This window comes from Podarcis pityusensis (assembly GCF_964106645.2).
Source record: "Podarcis pityusensis genome assembly, chromosome: 7".
In the NCBI taxonomy this organism is placed as follows: Eukaryota; Metazoa; Chordata; class Lepidosauria; order Squamata; family Lacertidae; genus Podarcis; species Podarcis pityusensis.
This window is the reverse complement of record NC_138031.1, coordinates 17,634,233-17,653,176: the sequence shown is the minus strand read 5'-3', so window position 1 is coordinate 17,653,176 and position 18,944 is coordinate 17,634,233. Positions and strand designations below refer to the sequence as shown.

At 40.1% G+C, this 18,944-nt stretch overlaps 1 protein-coding gene and 1 long non-coding RNA gene across 9 annotated transcripts in view; one reads left to right on the top strand and one right to left on the bottom strand.

Annotated features, from left to right (window-relative positions):
* Positions 1-7,444, bottom strand: part of TRPS1 (transcriptional repressor GATA binding 1) — a 238,760-nt gene extending 231,316 nt beyond the window's left edge. For 2 of the 6 annotated variants that reach the window (XM_081012491.1, XM_081012492.1), the window contains exon 1: positions 7,289-7,443. The gene's annotated coding sequence lies outside the window, so the exon portion shown is untranslated. Of the gene's footprint in view, positions 1-6,290; positions 6,313-7,288 lie in introns of those variants that run through there. The other 4 variants (XM_081012489.1, XM_081012494.1, XM_081012493.1 and 1 more) reach the window with 4 other exon arrangements.
* Positions 161-17,075, top strand: LOC308480948. Of its 3 annotated transcripts, none has more exons than XR_013988339.1 (3): positions 161-781; positions 9,447-9,513; positions 12,092-17,075. It is a non-coding gene; the product is annotated as an uncharacterized lncRNA (long non-coding RNA). The 3 variants fall into 3 exon arrangements; XR_013988340.1 differs by lacking the exon at positions 161-781 and adding an exon at positions 8,203-8,806 and having other exon boundaries at positions 12,092-16,398; XR_013988341.1 differs by lacking the exon at positions 161-781 and adding an exon at positions 8,415-8,682 and having other exon boundaries at positions 12,092-16,397.
* The last annotated feature ends 1,869 nt before the right edge of the window (positions 17,076-18,944 follow it).

Sequence of the window (18,944 nt, the reverse complement as noted above, 5' to 3'; positions counted from 1 at the left end):
GTGGTATGCAAAAACATCTAACACAGAACAGTACGACAGTATCATAAACACAGAGGTACAAGCATAAAAACAGTCAAACAGTATTGTGAAGTAGTTTTTTTAAATAATAATAATAATAATAACCCAACAGAAATCCAGTAATAAAAAGGTCCAATCTTACGGGTCAAAGGAAGCCTGGGCAAAAAGATATGCCTTCACAAGAAGTCTGAAGGAACTGATGGATGACACTTCACATACGGCAGAGGGAAGGGGCAATGGCAGAAATCACCCTTTTTGGGGTTACCGTCCTGTGATATTATGTCGGCTGCAGTGCCACAACAGACTTTCCCCAGATGATCTTAAATTATCAGTTTAGCAAGGAACACGCAGCCCTCCCACGTTCCACATGCGTGACTTGGAGTTTGTGCATGCATGTGTCTCCTTTCGGTTATCAATATTCTTCAGGCAGGCTATTTTATGGGATGATTCACATCCTAGAACATGCCCAACTCCGATGGGGAAATTATGCGACACTACAAAGCGGGCTACTAAAGGCAGCAAAACGTTTCCACGCGCATTTTTGTTGAGCCATACGGAAAACCATGCTGAATTTGAGACACGTGGTGAGGAAAGTCTCTTTAACATGTTTTTCTCCCTCACACACACAACATTGCCCCCATGTAACTTAATAAGCTAGCCACCATTTTCATGGACATCTCAGCGATTCATTCACACACAGAGACTACGGAAGAAGCTGCAAACCAGGCAACTGAACTCGTGGGAATGCGCAAGTTATGCTCAGGTGAGTGAGGCTTTCCAAATGATTCCAGGAACAATTGCTAATGATTACAGGGTTCCCCTCTCTCTCACACACACACACACACACACCATCAAAGAAATTTATATTCAATATCCCCGTGGAATACTGCCCAGTCGCACACTTCCCTCTAATTTTTCCGGCTGAAAAGTGGGGCATCGGGCCACACAGTTGCAAGCTGTACACTATCATTTTAAATAATAGTTGGGGAAAACTTTTAGGACAACCATTGCTGCTGGCCGCTAACACCAACTTCCACAAACCCTTCTAAATAGATAGCTCCAAAGACACTTATATAAAGTAATGTGAATGTAAATCTAAAATTAAAACCCAGTTACACCTTTAGTAAATATTTAGAATACAGTGATTTAACTGTTTTAATAAACTGTAATGTGCCCACTATAAACTGGATCCCTGACTCAGACTTATTTGAACTAATACAGTCCCATGCGCATTAATATACTCTACTATCATAAAAAAGGGTATAAGATTATTCAGGTTTTTCAACAGAATTGGGATTAAACTGGTTTAAATTCAGCCATTTCAAATCTAGGTGAATTATGCAGATAATGAATCACTGCACTAGGATTTCTGGCACAATAAACCTAACATATGTTTACTCTAAAGGAAGCTCCATTGCTTTCAATGGGGGATACTGCTAGGTAAATGCGCACAGACTATAGCCTTAAACCAATTCCCCCTAAAATGCAATGCGCATTTATCTGGGAGTAACTCCCATTGAACTTTATAGGACTTACTTCTGAGGAGACATGCCTAGGTCTATGCTGTCAGGCTGAAATCTTATGCAGTTACCAGGAAAAGTTCCATTAAACTAAACCTTGTATCTGAGTAAACATGCATAACATTGTGCTCTTAATCCTATTGAAGTTAATGGGACAGCTTTCCTTGCTTGTACGCACTTTTTTCAAAAGTTGTCAAAAGTCAATAAAACTAAACAACAATTGGGTTTCCTTCTCATCTTCCATTAAATTGAAAGTAATCACAGAACTATCAAAATTTGGGTGGAGGTTTTAAACTGTCACAGCTAAATCATAACTCTGTTGTAACAATATATAAGGAGGAAGTTCAGAAAGCATAATACAGATTTTAAAAATATCCCCCTTTTAAAAGTGTGTGTGCACAGCTTAGAATAAAACGTATATTTAGGAACAGACAAAAATAAATACCTTATTCAGTGGTATTAATAAGAAAAACCGTAATTATTAGCTTTTAAGAGAGTCGAATCAGTGGATCAATCAACTGAAGGTTAAGCTGATTAACTGATATTGTGATGGATTAAATCTGTGGGGCTGAAAATTGATTTTATTTGTTTTAATCCTGCTTTCACTGTGCTATTGAAATAAGAAATGAAGAGGGAAATATTAAAGATGATCTTTCTTTCTAACAAGTGGAAGCTGTCTTCCAACATATCAGAAAATTGCAAATATGCAGGTGGCTTGGAAATACGCAACTGTTAACCAAAGAGTTAACTAATCAGTTAAAAGGTAGATAATTAATCACATGAAATTATTTAACTGACTGACAGCAATACTAATAGTTGATAATAGCTACCAACACCTGAAAAAGGCAACCCCTAGACTTCCTTTTAACCTGAGAACCTCAAAAGGTTGAAACTCACCAACAAAGACTTTCTTGTGTTTTTAGGGGGGCGGGGGCGGGAAATACAGTTGTATATTTGAATTACTCACGTTGTGAATTGCGAGGTGTAATACTTGGGACAGAAAACTCTACATTTATGGTTACCCAATATTGCCAAAAATACAAATCTAAACTACCTTCCTAGTTGTCTTGAGGAAACTAAATTAAGCAAAGGCAAACAGCAGATGGAAAGTTGTCAGTCTGCTGGAATGAATAGCTTCATTTTACACACAAACCAAAAATCTGAATATCAGAATATATTGCTGTCCGGAGCCAATGCTTTAACCAACAGCCTGATCCCAAAAACATTACGGCAAAAGTTAAGTCTCACTGAATTCGGTGTGGAACTTAAATCCACCCATGACCATGACCCACAAGTTTCTTACAAGAGAAAGCACACTGAAAATATCACCAATTCCCACTTGGTTTATCTGTAAACAGAGAATTACTTTTTTCAGACTCCCAACCCGACATGTTAGAATACGTTTAATTATGAACTTCCATGAATATTTTGCCATAAACTTTTAAACAACGTTTAGTTTGGTGCTTTCAGAAACGACAATCGAGACTGTCAACTGTAGCTACAGGTAAGATCTGATAAGGTTCCAATTAACGTTATTACTTAAGAATTGTCAAAAATCGATAGGTCAACAGTATATATCCAAACACATGCAAAACAAACTTTGAAGCCTTCACTGATTATTCCGTGCAAAAGTAATGGTGATACCCATGCTTTTCACTTTCATCAATATTTTTAAAGAAACTTTTGAAATTATTAACTTGTGCACACTTCTACCTTTCATAAGGTGAAGGTCACTTTCAAATGGCCACACAAAGCATAGAATCATAGATAGCAAACTATCTTCGAACCAGAACAGCAAGAAGGAAGTAGTCATTGAGACCTTAAGGACTGAAAAACGTAAGACAGTCCTTAATGGTTTCAATCAACAAAATATTGTCTGAATGCTGAAATCTAATGAGCAGCCACTGTCAGAAGCTCTTCAACAATTTTGCTTTTACTGTCTTTAATGAGCAGAGCTGCAGCACACAAGCAGTCTATATGTATACAGGCACATTCTTCAAGCACAGCAGATATGGTACATTCATTAAGGTTGAAACACTGTGCACATTTACTTTGAAGTAAATCAGTAAACTCAGTGGAACTTACTTAGACTCTTAGAACTTCATAGGAATAAACAAAATAATTAAGTACCTCGTGCTGATACACACACACACACACATACACACACACGTTAAAATAACAGTGTTATTTACAGTTAGAAACTATACACAGTGCTATTCCACAAATACTTGGAAAAGCTATTGTTTCCTTTATGAGATAAAGGCATTTTTAAAAGGCATTCTAAGGAAAGTATTGGCTAAACTGGCTCGCTGAAGCCTTAGATCAGAGTTCTGCAAGTGCTTACTTTGAGCAAGGAATTTGAATGTCATCAAACTACTCTAGAGCAAATCCTTGCCATAACAGCTTATACTTCACAAATGAAAACATATATGTTGAGGCTCAAACACCTCAAAACTATACCTGCAAGGTTTTTAGCGGGGGCAATTACGATACGATATCTTTATAAGAATAAGATCTACCATTTGATTATTGATTTAAACCTCCAAAATGTATTTTGTGTAGTGAAGTTTTTAGCTCTGTCTTCAGTACATTTTATTGCTATCTGATCTACCTGAGATCACCTCCTAATCCAAGAAATGTAGTCTGAAAACTACGAGAAAACTATCACAAGCTGGCTTTAAGATATATCTTTTAAAAAAACCAGTCTCCCTAAAAGGTGATGTTATATTCTTTTTACTATTGTCCACAACACCCAGAAGTAGCATAGTAAGCTGAGGACTACATTTCCTCCTCTTGGAGACAGCTCTTAACTTAATCATCTCCCTTTTGATTATGAATATGGCACTGAAGGTTTTGAGGATTTCTATGAAGCTAATGGTTGGTGATGTGTCCTCTATAGTACACAGCTTAACCAACTTTTACATCTTTTTAAAAAGAAGGAAACAGAAAGGCCTTTATGTCTTCTTTTAAAGCGGGGGAAGTGAAGTGCTCCATTTGTTTGGATTAGCTATATTTGTAACAAACTTTCACTACAGTTGTAAAAAAACCAAAAAAAAAAACCCTTGCAAAATGTTGATATCATTTCCAGACGGCTTTGTCAGCTTCACGATTTACAGGAAATAGTTGGTGTTCTCATGAAAGCCCTGCATTTACATCCATGAGCAATGGGACTTGTAAAAAAAAAAGTGTTTTTTTTTAAATTAAAAAACAAATCTTCCTTTAGAGTTTGCTTTTCCTAAGATTCTGATTTGTCACTCTGGCGAAAATGCTTGAAAAGGCTTTCTCACCTAATGGACTATTGTGAAGATGAGGACAAGCTGCGCCTTCTCTTCAGAAAGGACAACTGTAAACTTAATTCCTTGTCTGTCCCATTCAGGAACTAACTTTTACCAGTGAATTGCACTTTACCATTTGTAACACTTGCCTTTTGTGTTTTGTGTGTGTGTGTAATATTTAAAACCACGAATGCCAAGAGAAGAGCAAATGAATTCCTCCAACAGCAACGTAGTGTTAAATATGTTTAAATAAAAAGGAAGAAGAAAACGCAAGTCCCACCCAAAAGTCTGGATTCCCATCCTATCATTATTATTTACTATGATCCTTAGCAAGCAGTAGCATTCACAAGAAGCTCACGTATTCACACACAAAATAGCTGTCCACTAGAATGCTGATTCCCAATTCCCACTTGCACTTTTTCCTCAACTGTATTTTTTCCAACTTTGTTACAGTACTTCCTGCTCATTGGCAAAAGGATGAATGGAAAGAAGGTTCCTTATGAGTCCTCGTGTTTACTCCATCACTTGGCCTCTGACTTTTTTTTCTTTTTCTTTCCTTCCTTCTCTTTCAGTCAATGAAATTTAGAAGGTTGACATTTGCGGATTGGGGAAAAAACATAGCAACTTACACTGATATGTACGTACTTTGGTTCTCTCAATCTTTTTTTTTTTTAAAGTTGCTAAAGGCACTGAAGCCTTAAATAACACATTGTTTACCGGAAAGTGGTTTAAAATAAAAATAAAAGGAATGCACTAACTCAAACCTACCGAAACATCAGAGGAAAATTCTCCTGAACAACAGAGCACAAGTCGACCCTGAGAAGTTCTAGTGAAATCTAGCAAGCGTCCCTTTATGATCAAAGGCAGAGATTAGAGAAAGGGAGGGGGAAAGACCTATGGGGTAGAAAGTGTCAAGTTTGCACAGTACCCCTTCCCCCCCCCAAAAAAGGGGGGGCGAGAGCTTCTTCCTGGAGCTTTTAATAACAAACCATCCCACTTGCCTCCCCTCGGTATGTTTATCCCAAGTTACTATCAGCACAACTGCAATCTTTCCTTCTTAAAGTATTAGGAAGTTTCCACCTCTCCATTCATTCAGTCCTTGGGGGGGGGGGTCTGCCACATGGATCCCAAGTGTAAGCAAATTATTGCTGGGGGGGGGGGGGTCCTGAAAATTAAACGAAGTAACTTGTAGGAACTCATCGAGAGGTGAACAGGGGTCCTGGCCTTTCAAGGGAGAAAGTTTTTAACTCATTTAAAAGATGCCGTCCCTACCACCACCACCACCACATCACCTTTTCTTTTGCTGGGGGGTGTCGGTTGTGAGAAACCAAGAGAGAGTGCTCCCCTTCCCCATCTCCTAAACGCATATATTACACAACGCAACACCCATCACACTTCTCTCCCCATCCACAAGTTACACACACATAACGCAAATAATAATAATAAAGTTTCCTCCCTCCCCCCACCCCGAACTTACTACTTTTCATAATGGTCTCCCTCTTGAGCCTCTTGAGTCCCCATTCTTCCCTTTTCTTCTATCCTTCTAAAAGAAAGCAATTTCCTCTGGGAACAAATCACAAAGGTGCCAAAACTCTGGAGGGTCTCTGCACTCTCTCTGGGTGCAAGATTGGCAAAACTTTTCTTTTTAAGAATATCTCTGGGCTTTCTTCCCCTCCACCCCTCCTTTCCTTTCCTACATTTGGGGGGGGGGGGGTTGGAGGAATTAAATCAAAGCTATGCACGTAGGAAGGGAGGGGAGTCAGGAAAGACACCGGCAGTTTTAGAAGTTCTTTTCGGGTGGGGGGCGGGAGAGAGGGAGCGCAAGGGGGAAGGGCTTCCCTTTTTTCCCTTCTCTCCTCGGCTGCTGAACTTGACCCCCGCTGACTCCACCACCAACAGGGCTACTGCAAGTTTTCAAGTCGCCCATTTCCCAAGCATCAACACATGGTTTTGACCCACAAAAGCCAGGCCAAGCAGAAAGGGAGGGAGGTTTTATTTTTAAAAAAAAAAATGCAAAAAATATCTTTATAAAAATAAAAAAAAAACCTCCATGCACTTCCACTTCTTCTTTTGCACTATTTTACAACACCCCCTTCTTTACAACACCACCAAACTCGCCCCCCTCTTTCCAACAAACCCTGGTTTCGGAGCTCTGATTTCTCATTGCGCACGCAGACATAACGCACACGCGATATACCATTTGGAGAATATCCTTCTTTATAAATAAATAAATGAAAAACCAGAGTCACATACGCAGTGATCGCCAGAAGCAGGAAAGGATTTGCGCGCAACCGGCCCCCCACTCCCCTCCCCTCTTCTTCCTCCCCCCCCACCTCCGATCTCCACCTCTCCTGCCCTCCCCAACCACCACACACACACAAAACACAGCCCCTGATGTTGTTCTTTTTCAAACCGGCCCCCCACCTCCCCGCAGGCCCGGTTCTTTAAACATCTCCCACCGCCGCCACCACTTACCTGTTGATTAATCAGCAGTAATAATAATAATAATAACCGGAGCAGCTTGAAAGATGGTGGAACTGTCGCTTGAGCCATGAACCGTCTTTCTGTTGTTTGCAACAGAGTTGATCTTGGATTATTTTGGAAGAGGTGGAAAGCGGGGGGGGGGGGGTAAGAGAGAGAGAGAAAGAGAGAAGGAAGGAAGGAGGAGGGGGGAGAGAAAGGAGGAGGAAGACAGAGAGAGAGGGAGAAGCGGGGGTTAAAAGCAGGAAGAAAAAGAAGGGGAGGGAGAAAGAGAGAGGGGAAAATAAAGATTTGCTTTTACAACCCCCCCCCCCCTTCTCGCCCCCTCTGCTGATGGGGAGAGAGAGAGAGAAAGGGGGAAGCGCAAAGGAGGACCTGGATCTGCCTGGTTATGTTTATGAAAAAGGAAAGAGAGAGGGAGAGAGAGAGCCTGGCTTCTAGTGGCACAAACAAGCCCCAAAAAAGGAGGAGGAGGAGGAGAGGCGAGGAGGCTTTTGGAGATTGCAAGGAGATCAGCTCTTTATCAGAAATGTTATCGCTTGTCAGGACCTCAGTCTCCGAGCATTACGTCAGTTTCAAGACACCAACACTATTAATATCAAAGGGAGCCTTAGCGAGAGAAAAGCGCCACCCCAGACGGAGAGCCCTTAAAGAGACAGTGCAGGCGTCCCCTCTCGCCGCTGCCGGCCTTAGCCCGGCCTCCTCCTCCTCCGGCGGCTCCTCCTCCTCCGTCTCCTCTCGCTCGCGCAATTCGCAGCAGCGGCGGCGGCAGCAGCAGCCCCACGAGGCGAAGGCGGCCGGGGAAGAATCACATCATTCACACGTCTTTGCCCCTGACGGCCGGGGAGAGGAGAGGGGGGAGCACCAGCAAGGGGGGTGGGGTGGGTTCACTTTTGCAAAAGGAGGGAGACTTTCTCCTCCCCCCCCCCAAAAAAAGCAAACTCATTTTTTAAAAGGAAAGAAAAAGAAATGCCCCGCACAGGAAGTTTTCAGAGAAGCTTTTGCACCCAGTCAGCCCACTGGCTGCCTCAATGCTGGCAGAGGCACTGCGGTTGTTTAAAATGGGGGTTGGGGGGGGGTTTCCCTACCTGGAGATGCCAGGGATTGAACTTGGGGAGTTCTGCATGCAGTGCGAAAGAGCTGGCCCTGGTTTTGCATGGGGGTGGGGGGTGGGGGCTTGTCTAGGGCTGGTGCAAGTTTGGGAGCTCACCTTTCCACAGGAGGAATCGGAAGAGATCCTCAGCTTGCCTGCCTTGGGAAAGATGGATTTGGAAAAGTCACAACATGAAAAAGAGCCTGCATGCAATTTTATGGTTGGAAGTCCCTTGCTCTGTGGGGGAAAGAGAGAGAGACTTAGGAAAACATCTAACAGCCCAAATCGAGAGTTGGTTAGTAGTGCAAGTAACTTTCGTTTGCTTGTTTTTCATATTAGGTCATTCCTTTTTAATGCAACCCTAAGCAAGACGCCGCATGAACAGCAGTGCTAAGCCCCTGAAGGGTTTTATCATATAGGTGGTGTACAGTTATATACAGTATGCTCTCTTATGGAAACTTCTAATTAACAAAAGGCAAATTCCCTATACTGTAAATTACCAACCGTCTATGACATTTTTTAAAAAAAAAATCCTCTAAGGGAAAATTTTCTGTGAAACAGTTTTCAGTGTGAAACGAGGTGGTGCTAAAAAGAAGGCAAACATTTGTGGGACACTTGTAGAACCATTTCCCCCTTCCAATAGATTACTTGCTGTGGTGTGCTTCCCCTTTGCAATACATTTTAAATTGGCTTCAGACTTCAAGCAGTCGTAGTCTAGTTTATTCTCGCTCCTAGTAAGAGATTATCCAGCCAGGAAGCATGAAAAAGCTAATTATTAGCTAGACATAAAGTTATTTCGCACAAAATACGTTTCACTTCATATACAATGTTTCCCTGAAAAGTGTCCTTTTGGTGGTGGGGAGGGAGCGCACAATGCAACTAAAAATATTTCAATTTAGCAAACAAAGCAAAAATTAATTTGAAATAAACCAAGGCCTGTTTTGCTAGATTAATCGTTTGCTTATCTTTTGTATAATATACTGGAAGATGTGTAAACTAACTCATTAATTCATATTCCTCCACCACCCACCCCACAAGCTTACTTATGTTCTTTTGTAGGTTTTGTCTGATAAGCACTTCATGAATACGAATGCAATAATTCACAGGCAAGAGGTGAACTTGTGAGGTAAGTAAAATGTAGTTGCTTTATCTGACATATACCATGTTACTTTAAAGAGGGAGAGGAGAATCATTACATGATGTGGAGGACTGATTATATACTCCATCACCAGAAATTCAGTTGGGAAAGCTAAGAAAAGTAATACTCATATCTGTGGTGGAATTTAAAGTCTGTTACTAAGGACTATTTGCATTTTTAATGGTGGAATAATTTACTGTAGTACATTGCTAATATCTACTATAAGCACTCTTTGGGGAAGCAAGATCTGCACGTTTTATTTTATTAAGCTCTAAATCCGATTGCTGAAGAAATTTTAGACAGAGACAATGTCTGGAATAATTTACGCAAACAAGGACTGGCGTTCATTTTTCCATCAATAAGGTTTTAGAAGACTCTAGAATACTTAGCTTAAACTAAACAAAGTCTTGTCTCTAGGAAACTTGCGACCCAACATGCAAGTAAGTTAATCTGGTAGCGTCATGTTAGGTTCAGGAATATGAATCAGGTGAAACAGTAGGTCCCTTGGGTTAACTGGGTCATGGGTTCGACTGCGAGGGAGCAAACTGAATATGCCTGAACAAGCTTGTCAGCTGGCACTGTGAATGGAAAATATAAAACAAAAAATAAAGGTGATTGCTTCTTACATGCCCCTGGCACTGATAGAATCAGGCTTTACAAAAATGAATTCTGTTCCCTTTCATATGGACTTCAATATCATCACAAGGTGATTTTGAAAAAGAAATTCTAACAAAGGTTCAAACAGCTCAGTCTGTAACTTTGTCCCCAATTTCCCCAGATATGAATTCACTTAAAACTATTGCGTAAAATTACTGATAACTAATGCATCTTACCATAAGCGCAAACTTTTTGAAATGATGCACGTATCCTTTCCAACATATCACTCGGACAATAACTCCTAAGGATTTACATGGCCAGGTTAAAAAACGAAATGCTATAATGATCCCCACCCAACACACCCATCTCTACTTCATAAATAGTAAGGCCGAGCTGTATTATTTTCCAGCAGGAAAATCCTGGAAAAACTGTATTAGCAAAGCACCTCTAAAATAGTCTGTCTGACATCTGCAGCTTTTCCCCTTAAAATAAACCAAATATAAAAAACAGGCTAATTAATAAGCAGCTAAAGTTAACTGGGAAAAGAGCCACAAAAACCTTGATAAAAGCAAAAACAAAACAAAGATGCAGCAAAGTGTTTTGGGTTATCTTTTTCCACAAGCACAGTTATTTATTTATGGAAAAAAATACGGAGAAAATTTCTACCTCATGCTCAAGGCTTTAGCACATGCTTCTGATTGGCACAATATGTGGATACACAAAGGGCCTCATGAGGTCCATTTAGTTAGCCTAAAATAAATATTTCCAACTCATTCTTGAGCTCAAATAATAATTGCTTGATTGTAACTTCTAATATGCATGGGTCAGTTATTCTATTGTTTCTTTCAAGTACTTGTCCATCTGTTTTTGAGACCCTAAACATCTAAATTATATAAATTACATAAAGCAAGATACTGAAGGGTCTTTTTTATTCTGCTGTCCAGTACTGTCAAGCACATCTATTTTGTTTGTTTGCTTTAATTAACAGACTATTTGTTTTCTTTGAAACCAGGTTACCCACAAAGTGAGACACTTTTTGCTGCAGGAATTCCAAAAGGTGTGGGTGACTTATAATGAATATAAACATTGATCAGTTCATCCAACCAGATTTATAAAGTTTTATTCCCCTTCTACAGGAAGGGGGGAAGGGGGGTGGAAACCACAAAAAGATTTAAACGGAGGTACAGCCCAGCCAAATTTAAGCATTTCCCCAGTTCCATTGCTTTCAACGAGAGTTAAACATCAGTTTAATTTTAGTCACATTGAAATCAACGAAACTAGTTTCTTAACTCATATTCCGCACTGAGACAAAATAGAAAGACCAGTGACGGTTACATCTTGAAAGAAAACAGCATAGCTGCCTTTGTTTATCAAGATGAAACAGTGTGCCATCTATGCCTTTATTGTTTAATGCTGAGGAGGAGGGGTGGTTTTTCCTCTCTCTCATCTTCTTGTAGTTTATTCAACATAGATACAGGGAAGGATTAGCAGTTAAGCACAAGCAAACGTGTTTTACAATTTCAACCTTTTAGTGCATAACTTCCTTACTTAAACTACTAGAGCCTATAATCACAACGATTTTACCTGATGGAACACGTTTTTCAGAAATATAATCCAACTGTTTATCCTAACATGTCATAAATTGCAATTCTCCCCAAAAGCCTGTAAGACTGACATCCATCGCTCTTAAAACGCCTATTGCCTTTGCAGACACATCATCAACAAAGGATTTCTCCATTATTATTCCCCAACTTAGTTAAATACGAGTTCTGAGGTTGCCTTTGCTCAACACACGATTGTCCCGAAGGCCATTTTGAGGTCATCCGTGTTCACATCAGGCACATGACAACCACACAGCGAGTTGACTGTTGGGTGGCAGATGAGGAAAAAAAACCCCTGGAACCTGTCCAGGCCCAATTTTATGTGTGAAAGTTCTGTAAAATTTTGCTTTATTGTCTTCCTTAATTAGGATTTATGAGGAGCCTTTCCTTAAGTGTCACAGTGTTGTGTTGCAACGTTCTTGGGAATTTAAACACCATCACTGGCAAAGTGGCATGCAGTTGGGCCACCTGGTTGCAGTGTGCATCCAGGGTGACGTGAATCTCTCAACAGCATTTTGGTACAGAGCTCGAGAGTTGCTCCTGTTTAACAGGCAGGGCCCCTGAATTCGATGCTGAGGATCCCCTTGAGGAGATTGATACCTGACAAAGAGCCCAGGCTTTCCATGATGCTGTAAACATCACACACACACACACACACAAACAAAAACTTCCTTCTTTCTGTCCTGAATCTTCCAACATTCAGAGTTTCTGATGACTCCAGTTTCTAGTATTACGACCAAGGTAGAAAAAGTTCCCTATCTACTTTGTTGTTCTTGTGAGCTCGCCAGAGGCATCCGACTCTCCTCTATTAGACATGGGTTGCAGGGCAAGATGAATCTTTGGTCTGATCTGTTCTTCCATTCTGATAAGACGATGGCAACAACACAGAGGGATGCATTTCATATGTGAATTAGCCAACAGGCAGAACTTTCTGATCTGCCAGGCATCAAGTGCTTAGTAATCAAATAATAAACAAAGGTATGGGGACATATATATATTTTAGTCAGGCCAAAGGAAAATTACATTAAATATTAGGATGAACTATTCTGATAATGTAAGCGGCAGCAGAAACGGCTGACTAACTATGGAATAAATTTGTCAGTTTAAATTCTAAGCCAGAACACTTAGTAGAGAATATTTTTATTACTAATAATAACTATTGTTATTATTTGGACATTAATTTAGTAGCTGAGGATACTGTGCAGTTGTTTGAGCAGTTATTAAACAAAGTGACGTATAGGATTAATACTGTGAATTGCCAAGATCCTGAGGATTCTGCATCTTAAATTGCATAGGCAGAGGCAGACTGTATTTAGCACGGAGAGTAGTGAATAGAACTGTCCTTGAACCTAGTGAGATCTGGGTTCAACTCTGGACTGGGCCATGAAACTCACTGGATGGCCTTGGGCCAGTCACTGTCTCTCAGCCTAACCAACCTCCTGAAGGCAAAATTAGTTCACTCTTTACAGATATGCCGCCTTCGACTCCTTTCCAGCTATGTAATAAATGCATATGCAGTGCAATCTTGTGCATGTCTATTCAGAACAAATCCTCCCTAAACTCCATGTGGATTTCTCCCAGATGCCTGTGTGTAGAAAAGCAATCTTAATTAATTAAAGGAATAAATTGCACTTTTCTTTCCTCCGGAACCATCAGTAGACTTTTGGCTTCTGTTCTGCACATTAGGTGGCAAACCTCTCTCAGTTATTGATTCATTTATATGGATCTATAGCACACAGACCATGCAATTCCAGGTCAGGTTATATGCAGTTTAATATAGCAAATATTGTTTGTCTAATGCAAACAAACCAGGACTTCTCAACATCTGGTTTTGAACTACAACTCCTGTTCACCCTAACCAGTGTAGTCATTGGTCAGGGATGATGGGAGCTATATCTTCTCAGCTTAGAGAAGACTGCACTAAAACACAAAACAAAATGTGTAAAACAGCAAAACCAAACCAGCAATGATACTGCAGAATTAGTGCTGGTGGATAATTCTGATCTTATTCCAACTCCCTAAAAGAAGGTTGCGCAAAGAAAGGATTGTCTTGAATCACCACCAATATATGTACAATTATGGGGCCAGGCACACCTTGAATGGGAGGGCTTTCCACTGCAAAGGAGGTCCTCTCATGAACCACCACCCCATGAACTTCACAGCATGGCAGATGCCTCTCCTGCAGGCAAGTCTATATTGGAAAGTCAGTTGCTATGTTGTACTATTCACTGAGAGCCAGTACAAAGGCAAAATGCACTGGTAAATAACTAATTTTATTGAAGGACTGCTTCGTGAGGTGGGTTGAGAACTTTTTCCCATCTGAGAGCCACATTGCCTCCTGGGCAACCTTCAGAGGGCCACATGTCAGTGGTAGGTGTGGCTAGAGGCAAAAACAAGCTGAGCATTGAATGTGAATGTTACCTTTGTACAGTAGCCTATTTCTACACACACACATCCCTCTGCATCCTCCACACAGACAAGCAAGAAGCATTGTTAGAGTTCAAGGACAAATTCCAGCCAGACAAAGATGATTGTGATTTGGAGAGGGTGTGTGGCTTAGATAAATCCACTACGCCAAGCCTGAAGTTCCCACTCTTAGGATAGGAGGTAGCACACTAGAGTCATCACATTATTACTGTTTCCGTTCTATTGTGTTGGCAGGAGGCAGCCAGCTGGCACTCAGTTTGCCTTGGAGTGTTCCACTGCTGATGCCTATTCCAAAATATTATTTGACCAAAATGTTTCTATAACTATGAAACCAGAAGATGCAGGGCTCTGATAAGAATACACTTTGAGACGCAAGAGGTTTAGGAAATGGTGCTATTCCAGTTTCAACATATATATTGTAGGACATCCAACAGGAAATAGTCTCCCCCGACCCCCAGTCCCAGACCACATTCGTATTGTTATTTTATTTTATTTTTATACCACACTTTTCCCCATGGGAGCCCATGTGCTGAGCTGCATAAAAAGCCAATCTATGCAATAAAAATTTACTTAAAATACATCCTTTAAAACTCAATACAAATAATACCAGCAACTGAGATTGTGATAGACCAGAATTCCCCAGCCTGTTCTCTGGATGTATGCTGCTGCAAAACTCCCACCAGACCCAACCCAACGACTTCCTGGTGTTTTGGTTTACAGCTTCCATCAGCCTCAGTCATTGCAGCTGAACCCTAGGTTGGCGAATGCTGCAATACAGAAGAGATAGAAATTTGGGTAAACAAAATATGACCTCCATCTGGCTGAGCACCAACAATACATGAGACGGACACACTATCCTGGGGCGGGAATTCCACAAATGGGGTGTTGCCATGGAGAAGACCATGTCTTGAGTCACCACCTGAAATGCCACCCTCATCCGTGGCACCAACACAACTACTGAGCAACTCACAAAGTATTTGAAATTTATAACATAGGTTAGATAGCTTGCCCTATTCCACCATTTTCTTGTAGGTATTTCCAACGCATAGTAAAGGATTAAAACACCAAAGGTTCTTCCCATGTTATGATCATGTCTTTGAATAAACAGAGGTCCTTCGTAGCTGATCCTGCTAACTGGTAACTTTTTTCCACAATTGAAAACCCTACTCCAGAATTACAAGGAATGTCAATTCAATGCTGTACAATTTTTCCTTAGGGCTCACTTATTTAAAACATTTTTATCTCCCACAAGGCAAATAAAGGGTCCCAGAGTGACTTGCAAATGTCAGTGATAAGAGACTCAATTCCCAGAGGCTTCTAGTCTAAACAACATGACAGAAAAGATACGGGACTGGGGGAATCAGAGAACTATTTCTTAGTTACAGAGTTCTCATAATGACCTTCTGGGATGGAAATAATTTAAGGAGAGGAGCAGCCAAAAGTTCCTGGTCTTTCAGCAGAGCTAACCTGAAATCCCATCTCTCTCCGTCTCCTTTAGCCTGAAGAAATGGCTACTGATGATAGCTGGGGGAGGAACCTGAGAGACAGGTTCAACAATGCATCCGGTCTAATTTTTGCTCAGTGAGGGTCATGTCCTTGTAAAGATGCACAGGATAGGATCTCTGGCTGGCAATTATGTCATGCAGGCCATCATTGGACAACATGGAAAATGTCTCCTCTTGGAGATTAGGCAGGAACTGAGTTTTTGGTGCTTCCAGGGTGCTGTAAAAACTTAGCTATTTGGCTCAGGCATTTCCAGACTGTATGGCCAGTTTTCAGCACCCTGACTGCTGTAATTGATAATATTTTACTGATATGGTTTTTACAGATAGGTTTAAGATTTGTTGTTATATTATGTGTCTGGCTTGGGGAGGGGTTTTTTGTTTTTGTTTTTCACTTGTAAACCACTTTGGTACTCTCTAGAGTAAAAGATGGTATAGAAATAGTAAATACAAAAAAAAAAGTTATTCTGGCAATATCTATCTGCTATCATAAGCAAATTTATAAGTCCATCTAGACCTTTTAAAAAAAAAGTTTACTATTAAAATGCACAATTGTTTCCGGATCATAATTTTTAACTGGATTTTTAAAATGTTTGCATCGTTTTTAGAAATGAAGCTGATTTCATGGTTTTTACACTTTTTTATTTATGGTTTTCACTGTTTATAATTGTGTATTTTTAAGTTTTATAAACAAACTTCATTAAATCTCATGTATACGTGGTCAGTAATTACAAAAGATAAACTACATATAATAAATACATTATATATGTTATAGTTAATGTTGTATCACATAGAAAAAACTGCCGTTCACATTTATGTTATATTTATTTTTCATAAATTCAATAAGAAGGTTTCATTTATCTCTGATATTTTTTCTTTCTTGTGTGCCTTCTTTTACTCTAATCAATTTCATAAGCTCAAACATTGTTACCCCCACAAATTTTTGGTCAACCACTCTTTCACTGTTGGTGGTGACCTATTTTTCCTTTTTTGTGTGCAGCTAGCATGCAAGGAAGTACTATTAAATTCCATATTAAATCCTTATGGTTTATTTGTGTCTCTAAATGCCTTAATAAAATTATCAGGGGTCCAATGGTAAAATGTAAGATGTTATTAATGATATTATCTTTACTACCTCTCCCCAAATGATTTAAACTATTGCACAGGTCCACCGAATATGTCCCATATCCTTTTTTAAATATCCACTTCGCCAATCCTTTCCATCACACATTTTAATGCTTATATTGTTTTGATATTTGGAACTGTTTTTAATTGTTTTTACGCCATTGTTTTATGGTCGTAAACGTTTCATAAATGTATATTTTATTGTAACCCATACTGGGACCTTATGGTAAAGGGTGAAGAAGAGATGTTAAATGTTTTAAATTATTTCAAATTTGCAATTATTTAACATAATTTTATTCTTTTTATTGGCAAGGCTCCCGTGTCTTTAACAGCAACTTGACAGGGAGATAAGAGAAACGTTTCCTAGAGTGATGGACAAAAGCAGAAACAGTATAATAAAAAATAATATTAACAACCCTAGGCATGTCTGTACATACACATACACACCTAGAAAGCTGCCTTATATTGAGTTGGACCCAGTGTTTTTTTCTGGGGGGTGGAACACAGGGGGACGCATACCCCTTAACATTTTGTGATCTAACGGGAGAAGAAACTAAAATTCTTTTAAAAAATTAGTTTATTCTCTAGCACGGTGAATCGTCAGTTCCATTGAACAGCACGGTGTATCGTCAGTTCCGTTGCTACTCCCGATGGCAGCCTCATTTCCTGTCATGGTGTTTCCTGAGGCTCAGACGGAATGAGATTACCCCTAAACTTTTTCTTTTAGAAAAAAAAGGACTGGTTGGGTCAATAGTCAATTTAGCTCAGTATTGTCTACAATGACTGTCAGCAAGCAGCTCAGGGCTTCAGGCAATGGAGTGGCATTAGTGGACAGTGGGGTGGGGCAGTGGTGACTTCCAGTGGCCAGTCTTGTCCACCCCCCAACCCTCCCAGTAGGTAGGAACATCATGATCAACCACAGGTCAAGGGAATGCCACACAACACTGCCCACTACAGTCTCCTTGTCTTGCCAAGAGATGCTGTGGATTGAACCTAGGACCTTCTGCAAATGCTCTACTACAGTGGTACCTCGGGTTACAGACGCTTCAGGTTACAGACTCCGCTAACCCAGAAAGAATTTGCTTCAGGATGAGAACAGAAATCGCATGGCAGCGGGAAGTCCCATTAGCGAAAGTGGTGCTTCAGGTTAAGAACAGTTTCAGGTTAAGAACGGACCTCCAGAATGAGGTACAACTGTACTGAGTTATGGCCCTTCACAAAATGCTTGCTTCTACACACACAGTCATACACAGAATATGGCACTCTCTTTCTGTTCATTTGTAAGGAATAATAAATGCCAACTCCTGGCTCTCTACTTCTAGTCACTGCTGCAAATTAATATCTCTGCCTCTGTTATAAACCAACATGAAAATATATTTCCTTTCTACCTGAAAGAACACTCTCTGCTACTTCTTTTACTAGAGCTGTTTTTGAATAAGTGGTTTCGACACTGTGGTCTTTCAGTGATATCCACAAAACCATTAAGGCTAATTTGTAGCATTCAGGCTTAAGCTAGCTGTGACCCCACTGGTTTAATTACAAGTACACCCACTAAATAGGTTGTGAGTCACAGACTGAAATGTAAGAGTTCAGAGGTATGCATCTGTTTAAGAAAGAAAGAAAAAAACCACCCTTGTTTGCCAGCCAAGACTCAGGCTGATCTATGAAGTCAGCCATTCAAATGTGCTAACTAGCCTTTCCAACATGGCAATGATAGTAACCCCAATATTCTTGAAGGCATCAAAATAGATAACTGCTGCACAGGTAATATAGCAATAATCATGGTATAGTCACTTACTATTGTGCATCTTAAGTACACCACATAGATTATATCTCAGGGATTTTTATGACATCCCTGGAAGGTAGGACAGTGTTGTTGTTGTTGTTGTTGTTGTTGTTGTTGTTAAGCATTATTGCTACTTCTGAGGGGGAGTGTAGTTTTAATAAACCTTTATGAAACCTTTTAGAAACTTCAGTTTCTATTGTCTACCTGATGTGGCATATAGCTTTATATTGCACTTTACCTTTTGGTATTATTTGCCACCTTTTTAGAGGACTTTTAGAGTTGAAAGTGTGGGATATAAATTTAGCACATAAATAATACACTGGCCTCAGATTATACTCTGAGGTGTGCTGGCTCACCCCAGTTCACCCTCAACCACCATGA